Source organism: Ochotona princeps, chromosome X, assembly GCF_030435755.1.
Source record: "Ochotona princeps isolate mOchPri1 chromosome X, mOchPri1.hap1, whole genome shotgun sequence".
Taxonomy (NCBI): domain Eukaryota; kingdom Metazoa; phylum Chordata; class Mammalia; order Lagomorpha; family Ochotonidae; genus Ochotona; species Ochotona princeps.
The window spans coordinates 60,119,285-60,130,450 of record NC_080865.1 but is presented as its reverse complement, the minus strand read 5'-3'; positions in this window follow the sequence as shown (position 1 = coordinate 60,130,450).

Sequence of the window (11,166 nt, the reverse complement as noted above, 5' to 3'; positions counted from 1 at the left end):
CACAATAGGGAAATAGAATGAACATAATTTATCACAAACTGTATGAAGGATTGTAACAGAAGATCAGGTAGGATCTAAACATTTCAAAGACAGCAGAAATGCTAATTTTGTCATTTGATCAGTTTGTGCTGTATTCATGTATGAAATTATCCCATTATACCTTGTAATATGTACAGAATTTCTTATTAATCAAATTATTTAAATTGAGAAAATAACAAATCAGATCTCACAGTGTTTGCCACGATGTAGCAAACCAGCTATTGATTATGATGCCCATTGATGACAGTTAATACCCTAGGAAATAATAGAAAAATCAACTACTAGAAGTAAAATTACTACCTTTTTTCCCACTAGCTAGCTTACCTAAAATATAATGTTAGGGTCTGACACGTTTGCCTAGTGGCCAAAGTCCTTACCTTACATGCGGCCAGAATCCCATATGAGCACCAATTTGTGTCCCAACTGCTCCATTTCCATTCCAGCTCCCTGCCTGTGGCCAGGGAAAGCAATCAAGGATGGTCCACTGCACCTGCATGGGAAACCTGGAAGAAGTTCCTGGTTCCTGGCTTTGAATCAGCTTAGCTATAGCCATTGTGGTCACTTGGAGAGTGAACCAGTGGACAGAAGATCTTTCACTCTATATCTCCTTCTGTCTGTATATTTGATTTTAGAATAATTAGTAAATAATCATACATACACACAGAGTCCCCAAAGATGTCCATGCACTATTCCAGAATTATGAATATGTTATTGTATGGCAAAGAGACCATGAAAACCTTATTAAATTTATGATTGGGGGACAGATACAGTGAAAAGGAAGAGAAGCCAGAGGAATTAAAACTGTGAGAGCATCAACCCACTTTTGCAGAAAGGGAGTATATGGAAATCATGAAAGTGTGAGCTGTAATACAGGTGTCCTCCAGGAGCAAACACTGCCTTAACTACTAGGAACCACGGTTCAGCAAAGACAACTGGATGTGCATATGAAAATACATAAATGAACACAGTGTATTTTGACCTGGCAGCAAACTATAATAATTTTCCTTAGAAACGTAAATGGACTACCTTACTCTGTCTAATCATGGTCACACATCAGACGGAAATAGAAATAAAATAGGGTATATTTTTTCAACTAAAAGATAGAGAAAAGCTAAAATATGTAAATCATCAGGCTTTTGAAACTAAGAGAAATAAAGGTAAAATGATGGAAATAAAATTGTAATATGCAATGTTTATCTCATCGTATCACCATATAGCAGGTAACATAAAATGAAATTTTAAAATGTAGAGAGGATAAAATTATATAATAAATTGAATTACATGTGGTTTCAATTTTATAAATCATTAACTAAAATGCATATTTTCAAAAACTCTTTGCAAATATAATTAATAATATATCCAATCACTAAGTACATTTGAATGAAATCAGCAATGCAGAAATGTCACATATTCTGAAAAAAAAAAGAAATCAGTAATGGCAGAAAGAGAAATTGCTTAAAATCAAAGTTGTTTCACTCCTAAATAACTTGATCAAAAGCAAAAAACATGGGGGGTGGGAGTTTGGGGGGGAATCCCAGACTATACAAAATTGTACCACACAATTCAGAATTCAAAATAAAAAATATATTTAAAAAAGCAAAACACAATGATCTAAAAAATAGTGTTTCACATATGTTTTTTTTTATTTCATTTTGTGACACAGTTTCATAGGCTCTGGGATTTCTCCCAACCCCTCCCCATGCCATCCCCCCAATATTGAATTCCTCCATATTGTTACAACAGTACAGTTCATAACCAGATATGTTTCCTTCATTGTGGACCATGCAGAGTCCAGAATCTTATTGTCCAGATAAATTCAACAGTTTCATTGGGAGATCATCCCTGGTCTGAAAGTAGAGCTGGCAGAATATCATCCCATCCAAGGAAAGGCCACAACATAACATCAGTAACAATTTACAACATTATGGAGTTAATTGTCATAGTATTGAGTGACCAATATGTTAGAAAATGCAAGTTCTTAACCACATCCTGTAACTACTTCATTGACATTTCAATTTAAGTTTATACACAACTGGCATTAAACTGGTTATAGGGTACTATTCAGCTGTCTAGTGTCTATTTTCATTTTTGTATTTAACAGTTTATAGTATTCAAGCATATTTTTTACTGAACTTGGCAAATTTTAGGATAGTCCAAACAAGCTTATAACTCTAACAAGGCATATGTCAACAGTTGAGGCACAGAACAGTTTTAGGAGGGGTGTCAGAGAAATCTTCAATACCTTACTGAGGAGTAACTAATCTTTGTGTCCTACCTAGTAAGGTATATGTGAGTTCAAGCTGACCGTGCCCTGTCTGTTCTAAGCTTCCCTAATTGGTCTCTGTCTATCTAATGTAATCTTTTTTTGGGGGGGTGGGTCCCTCCAGAGCGACCCTGGTGGTCATTGCAAGAGAAGGTGGGGATCTAAAGTTGGAACTAAGTAAGGACCAGACAAAGCACCTCTCCCGAGTCCCGAAGGAAGTTTACTGTTCTTCTGTTTCTGAGGAACGTTCAGGGCTCCCAGCTGTTGTTCCGGTGACATTACAAAGAGAACTATGTTTTGTCTCAATAAAACAACAAAACAAAACTAAATCAGACAATGAACAACCCATTGCAAAAATGATAGAACCAAATTATTGTCTTTCAGTATTAACCCTGAATGTAAATAGCTTAAACTTATCAATGAAATGTCATAGTTTAGCAGATTGAATCAAAAACCAAAAACTATCGATCTGTTGCCTACAGGAGATACATCTCATCAACAAAGATATGCAGAAACTGAAAGTGAAATGATCAGAAATGAAGTCCCAGGCTTTTGGAAAGGAAAAGTGAGCTGATATAGCCATGATTATAAGAGATGATATAGACTTTGACTTGAAAAAAATATTAAAAGAAATGAAGAAGAACAACACATAATGATCAAATGATCCATTCTGCAAGAAGAGATCACCTTATTAGTTTGTTGGGATTTTTTTTCACTTTTATTTTAACTTGGCTTTTCTTGCTTGCTTTTCTTTGCCAGTCTGGCTAAAAGTTTATTTTACTTATATTCTTAAAACAAATAGTTCTTTTTTTTTGCAATTTCTAGTTTTTAGTTTAAATTCCATTTATTTTTACTGTTATTCTCATCATTTCTTGGTTCCCACTCATTTTTCTTTTTTTTAGTAATTCCTTGAGATACATTATTAGATCATTTTTTGAAATATTTCTATTTTTTGCAAACACTGGTTGTTATAAATGTCCCTTTCAATACTATTTTTGCTATATCTCATGGATTTTGTTATATATATATATATATGAAAGAGAAAGCAAAAAACATATATATATAATATGAAAGAGAAAGTAAAAAGCATATATATAACATATATATAACATATATAATATATATAACACGTATGTTACAACATGTTATATATGTTTTTTACTTTCTCTTTCATTTCCTCAGTGACTCATTGGTCATTCAGTAGCATGTTATTTAACTTCATGTTATAAATTTCTGTTTTTACTCCTGTTGTTGATTTTGTTTTATGGCTTTTCATTTAAGGGGGTGTATAGTAACTGTGTAATAGAAGCTATCAAGTCCAGATGTGAAGATACAATGCAGTATGCATCTCTAATTCCAAATCAAAGATGGATTTCCAATGAAACTGTTAAAAAATATCTTGACAACAGGATGTTGGACTCTCTGCTATTGTCCATACCTACAATGTCAGGATACACTTAAATAGCAGAATGATGGACTCATATCAGTGGTGGGAGAGGATTTGGGAAAAGATTAAGGGAAATAGCAAAGCCTAAGGAACAGTTTATATATTATTTTATTATCACAAAGTAATAGTAAAAAAAGAAAGAAAGAAGTAAAGAGAATTATGCTCTGTATTATATTCCCCAATCAACTTCCCCTACTCACTGATAATTATTATTTCCTTGCATAACTGTCTATTTCTATCAGAAATGTATCTATGGGCAAAACATATAACTGTTTATGTTACTTCATTGCATCCTTGTATTCAATTTAACTTTCCTGTCTTTTCTAAATGTTACAGTCTTTTAATTCAGTTTTTAATTTTCTGATTTCACTATTATTTCTTTCTTAAGATTTACTATTATTGTTTTTATTGAAAAGTCAGAGTAGAGGAGAGACAGAGAGGAACATCTTCCGTCCGTTGATTTACTCCCCAAGAAGCCTCGACTGCTGGAGCTGTGCTGATCCGAAGCCAGGAGCCAGGAACTTCTTTCAGGCCTCCCATGTGGGTTTAGGATCCCAAGGCTTTGAGCTATCCCCAACTGCTTTCAAAGGCCACAAGCAGGGAGTTGGTGGAAAATGGGGCCACCAGGATTAGAACCAATGCCCATATGGGATCCCAGCATGTGCGAGGGGAGGACTTTAGCCACTAGGCTATGGTGCCGGGCTCTCACTATCGTTTCTAAGGCACTTTATTATGATCCTAGTTAGTCCAGTTTACTTTTGACAAATTTAAGATTATCAAATTATTCCCAGTCTTCATTACTACCATCAATTTTCCTTAATTCTTGTAAAATCTAATTTTAGTAAGACTTTTTTTTTTTGCAATTAAAACAAGCATTCAAAGTAAATAAGCAATTTTTTTTCTGTACCTAAATGTTGAGGTTTTTCTTAGCTTTTGTTTATGGAAACTTTTGAATCCAGATGAAAGCATCTGTGTGAGTCTGAAAACATGGTGAAACCAAATGAACAAAATACTCAATTGCCATCTTAACATGGGTTCAGAAGAGCCATAAATACATATTGAATAGCATGAATGGCTACCATCCCAAGAGAATCACATTAGGTAGCTATAGTTAAACCACATTGGGCAGCCAAGTTGTGAACTGGTGATGTGTCCAGCGGGATTCAGGATGTTTAAAGCAAGATAGAACTTGAGGTAGAAATGGAGAAGGACAATTAGGGTTCAAGGAGTTCAAGTTTCCACAGAAATAAACTGATCACCAAAGAATGGATCCCTGTAATCAATATTTATGCCCCACCAGCTATACTCTCCACCTTCCCTGAAAGATTAACTATTATGGGTTACATCATCAGTCTCCAATGCTCTGGTTTACAGTTCAGTTTAGCTTTTTAGAAAAAGAAAAAGCTCTGAAAAAAAAAGAGAGGCAGGAATGAAAGTGAGGCCAGAGTAATTATTCTTATCTTATTCCTCCTGTAAAATGCGTGCAAGCTGTGTCCCTTAATCTCTCTTGTCAGTAGCTTCAGGTTCTTTGCATAAAGCACTTTTGGTTGTAGCATCAATAGTGGCTGCCTTATAAACTGAAACTATTACACTTTTCTTTTTCCAACTTCCATTGCTGCCAAACACATAACAGAGCATAAAGAGTGTAGGTGAGGTGAATTGTGAATTACAAGAATTATAATTCTTGGTATAATTGTGAATTATATCACGGCAGTAGAAGCTTAATAGCTTAATATTCAATGGACTGAATGCATTGCCATGAATATATTCACTTAGGATTCAGTATTTTATATGTGGCCCAAAACTTTGAGAGTAACACCAATATTTTGCTAGGTTGGCCAAATGAATTTTGGATTCAGCAATGACTTACAGTTGAAGTAAAATGACATTATTTTCCTGGAACATACTAGGACAAATAGTTCTCAAAAAGTAGCTATGAATAATTAGTCTGATCTGGAAACTTGTTATAACTGTGAATTATTAGGAACTGCTATAGAACTTAGAAATTCTAGTCATAGGGTTTAATCATGTTTGTTTTTAGCAAATTATTCAGGTGGTTCTGATGTACATTGATGTCTGAGGAGCACCAGACTAGAAGAAAGCATCCAAAAGCCCAGGGAAACAAGAATGTTGGAATATTGGTTAAATGATTAAATTCCTGTTGCAATGTCCTGAACATTGCAGCCCATCGTCTCTTGATGAATGAATATTTCCCAGATACCTACACACAGATCTTTAAAGGATTACTCTGCATCTGTATATACACAGTTATCTAATGGGGATCATAAAATCTTGTCCTGTTCAATCTTAGAACTTGATTGCTGGGATAGGTGTTGTGAAGCAACAGGTTAAGTTGGGGATATCATTTGGAGTATCCCCATTGCATGCCAGAATCCCTGGTTTGAGTCTCAGCTACTCCATGCTTCCCATCCAGCTTTCTCTTCATGTGCCTTGGAGGATATAGTCAATGAAAGTGTATGTATTTGGTTTTCTGTCACCCACACTGGAGATTTGAATGAAGCTGCTGGCTCCTAGCTTTTGTTTGATCTAGCCCTGGCTATTGCTAGCACCTGAGAAGTGAAAAATCTGTGTGTGTGTGTCGCCTCCCCTTTGTCTTTCGATAAAAATAAGTTATTTTTCAAAATAAGTGATTGTTTAAAATGTATAGCATTTATTATGAAAAATCATTGATTTTATATAAATCATTCATATAAGATTCGTAGTTACATTTAGACATATCTGGCTGTCAGCAGCAGCAGCCATTACATTTTTTTTTTTTCACATTTTGTGGGGGAGGCAGGATTGTGCTACAGCAGGTTCTGTGGTAAGCCATGTTGGAAAGGCAAGTTGGAGTCCTGGCTGCTTGACTTCCTGCTAGTAAGCCTGGGAAGGTAGTAGATCATATCTCAAGTTCCATTTGAAGAGAGAACCAGTGGAGCATGGGAGGACATTCTCTCTCTCTCTCTGTCTCTCTCTCTTTCTCTCACACACACCCTTCCCCATCTCCCTCTCTTTGTTGTCCCATATGTTACAAACTATTAATAAAGCTGCTTTATGCACATTTAGTGTATACTAATGTTTCTACTTGCATCTTCTTTATGTGCTGGAGCATTGCTAGGTAGTATATCAGTCATGGATTTTGAGCACCAAATGCTCTACTGTTCATTTGTGATAGTTATAATGGGGTTTTAACTCTGCTTTTTCATTTTCTATTATGCTTTTGCACAGGTAAAAAAATTATCTCAATAAAAAAGATTATAACAAGGAAAAATAAGTTCTGTGTGTTATATCCGAAGAACACAATCCGAAGAATCCTGTGAAGATTCCAATAGAAAAAAAAAATAGGACACATGTTAAAACAGATTCAGGTAAACTATTTGAGCAAACATTGAGATGCGGGAGATGGTTTGAAAAGGAGAAACTGCTAGCAGATTCAAAGTGTCTGCTTCCTTGGGGTATCACTGAATAATCAGCCTCAAGAGGGAGTTGATAAAAAAAAAAAAGCTTAATTTACTCTGGTTAAATAAAGGATACAGCAAGCAGGTATATCTTCCTAAAGAAACTGCCTCCCTGAGAGATGGGTTATCAGGGCTTTCATAACAAGGATTAGGGGCAGTCCAAGCATGAAGACAAGGGCAGCAGCAGGGTCCTTCCCATTCAGGAAAACATACATCTTCATATACTGTATGTTTAAATGCTGACTCTGCTCTCTTAGTGGCCTGGATGCCTGTATGTGCAGTGTCATTCAATATGCCTTCCTGAAACAGTCTCCAAAAAACAAACTCTGATTAATAATGCGCTACAGAGTGTTTGCCCCTGGTTCTGTGCCCCCTACTTGCTTGACTATTTTAAATTCTTGGCTAACATACTATGACATAATCAAACTATTTTAGAGGAAGTGTTACTAATGAAAGATTGCATTTGCTTCTTTAAAAGGAGAAGTCATCATTGTGAAGAATAAAAAAGAGAAAAGAAAGTCTTAAACACACATGGAATTTTATCACTCACACTTAGGTGATAGTGTACTGCAGAAAAAACACATGCAAATGTAAGGCAAGAGAATATTAAGAGTGGAGGCCACGCAGCTGGAGTTGCGGTACAGTGGATTAAACTGCACCTATAATGCTGGCACCCCATATTGGTAACAGCTCAAGTCCCAGCTGCTCCGTTTCAGACCTAACTCCCTGATGCTGACCCCATTAAAAATACAAGAAGCTGACCCAGGTGTTTAAGCCCCTGCCACTCATCCATAACACCTAGACCACTGAATGGACCAAAAGAGCAAGATTTATGTTCATGTAAACTGAAAGTACATACTAAAATTTTGTGAGCATCCTCAAGAAGGAGTTACATACTACAAAATTTGGGTTCATCTATAATATGTTCTGGAGATATATGATGTACTGTTTGGGTTAGAATATTCAAAAGGAGTCGAATTTGGGGTGAAGCTTAATATAAGTTTTCTTGTAATTTTTGGAAATCTCAGAAGTGTCACAGCATCAGGTGCTTGCTGAGAGTAGAAGTGTCTGCCATGGTGATTTTATTTGAATTACCTTATAAATGGATCAAGCCATAATGGGGAGGCAACTTGCAGCCATACTGGTTACTTTTAGCTGGTGCCAGTAATAAGCAGTGGAACTGCAGATGCTGTTTTCCACTGCATAGAAGGGCTCAAAGAGTTAGGGTGCTGCAGCTGGGCCTGCAGTTGCAGGCCAGGTTGTGAGGAGGGGCAGGTTAACAGCTCTTCTTTGCTAGCCATTTCCCTGCATCTATCAGTATGGTAACACTTCTTTAAATGTGTATGTCTTATATAATTAAAAATAAATTTTAAATCTGCAGCAAAAATATTGTCACAAGTTTTGGAAGAAGATAATTAAAACTTTTTAAAAAAAATTTTGCTTTGTGTAGGACTAAATTGCCTACAATAGTCTTTCAAAGAATAGAGGTAGGTTTTTGAGCACACTCTGTATTTGAATCCATTGTGTTGATGCACTAGCATATACAGGGATTTTGTAAAATACTGTCTAGAATTTTCAAAAAAATATGGTTTCTTGTCAAAGTACTATGTGGTTGGAGTCCTTAAGTCACAAGAAATAAAAGCTTCCAAAATTTGTCAGCAATATTGTGTAAAATTATTTTTACATAATTTCAGAGTCTAAAGCTCCCAAAGGATGTGATTCAAAGGCCATGAACATTAAACACAGAGACTGTAGACTTGTCACACAGCAGGATATACAAAACAGCAGGGAGTTTTCCTTTGTAAAGCTTTTACAAGGCCAGGTTTTCAAGATTTTTTGAAAAATATGATACATGCAACTATTTCACGGCAATAAAACGATTGTAAGTGATGCAAGTGGTTATTTTACTGGTTGATAGCTTGGCTTATGATGATATCTGGTAATAAATTTCCATAGAATTACATCTTCTTAAACTATCTGTATATGGTAAACTCACTAATATTTTCACAGTGCATAAAATAACTACAAACTTAATTTCAAAACTCAATTTTAAGGAAACAAAATAAAACATTTAACATGCCCACAATGAGCAACAAAATGTTAACAGTAACCACCAATAACTTCTAATAACAATCTTACTGATAGTGATGATAAACAGTTTCTGGGAAAATATACCAAAACAGCATATCAAATTTTTGATAAAATGATTAAAAGCAGTGATTTATTGAAGGGAAAGTTAGAACGTTCACTCTTACCCAGGCACACAAATATATTATTTGGGTATTCCAAGCAACTTTGGTGCTTTTCACAAATTATTTTGTTTTAATCTATAGCATTTAGATAAAATATTCCCTTAAATTTGCATAACCCATTATCCTCTACATATTTCTATAATGTTTCTCTCTACTATAGCTGTTATATTTACATCTAAAAACTAATTAAGTCTCCACAAATGTCCTTTCCAAAGGAAATGCAGGAAAATTCACAGATGCTTCTACTAGGACAAATGTGATCAATTCTTGATCAGTGTGCAGACAACAGAAAGAAGTGGTAGAAGAAAAGTGAACTATTTTGTGTTAATAATGCAACCAATATTCTAGAGTTCTGTGATATTGTTCAGATTAGGTTAGGTGGTGCTACAGAAGCAAAAAAAGACCCCCAAATCTCATTGGCTTAACATACAGCAGTTTATTTCTTACTGTACAAAAATGTCCACTGCGAGTCTCATCAGCTTTTCAGGGTAAGTTCCTTCCAATTAGTGACTTAGAGTCACCTTGCATCTCTCTTCTAGGTATGACACAAACCGTTTTCAGGTAACCTGGCAGGTAAAGTGAGAAATAGAGAGCTAGGCAGAATTTTTCACTGTTCCACTTTGGAAATGTTATATCATTTTTCTTCACAATCCCTCTGCAAGAAGCAATCAGATAACATTGCCTTACCTCAGGGAGCAGGCAAGTGAACAAGAGGAAATAGATGAATGATGGGCTGTAAATGCTTTTGTCATATTCTACAAATAATATAAGCTTAAAAACATATTAATGAACCATAATTTTGAAAAGTTCTATATGGATAAAAATACCCTTTAAATGCAATCGTTTTTATCAGCCTATACACATAGATGCATTTTTTTAAACAGTAACCATTTATCAAGTTCCAAGGTGTTCTAACACACCGTTACTGTAATGCTCCAAGAATTTTACGAGATTTGGATATTTACACTGCAAAAATGTAAGGAGATGAAATGTTTTCCACTATGTGTTTTCTATATTTATAACTTTACTTGTGATTTCAAAGTGTTTCAGATGAAACCAGATCGTTAAAAAACATAGTTATCAAGCTTTTCATCATGCCAAAATAGTTTGTAACTATGACATTATAAGTAGTACATCTTCTGTAATAGGTGTTTTTTGAGACATAAGTGTATAATTTGTTATTCTGATATATATAAAATGTAAAGTCAAAATAATTTTTCAAACTGCTTTACATTAGTGTTAAATATGAATCAGTAACAGACACAAGGCACCAAATCTCCGTAAAATATAGACACAGGAAAAGTAGTGATGTTATTATAACCTACAATTAACCTCTATTTCAATTCTGTATCAATGCTTAAGACAACAAATTTTAAACAGCACACTTACTAAGATTTTGGCAGTAGTTTTATAGTAACAAGACACGTAGCATACGAGACATATGGCACTCAACTTGCTTACAGTATACCAGCTTCAATATGAAGGCATTACATAAATTTTATAAACTTTCTTTTTACATGCTAAATATTTTGGCAAGTGTGCAATTAAACACAGTAATGAAATTCATACAGTGTGATTAAGAAACTACAAACTTGACACTTGTATCTTAAGCATAAATCATATTAAAAAGGGATTACAGGTTGTAGAGAATATCGCTGAAAAATTAAAACTATATAAAACGTGCAAAAAATCTTGAATCTTTATTAA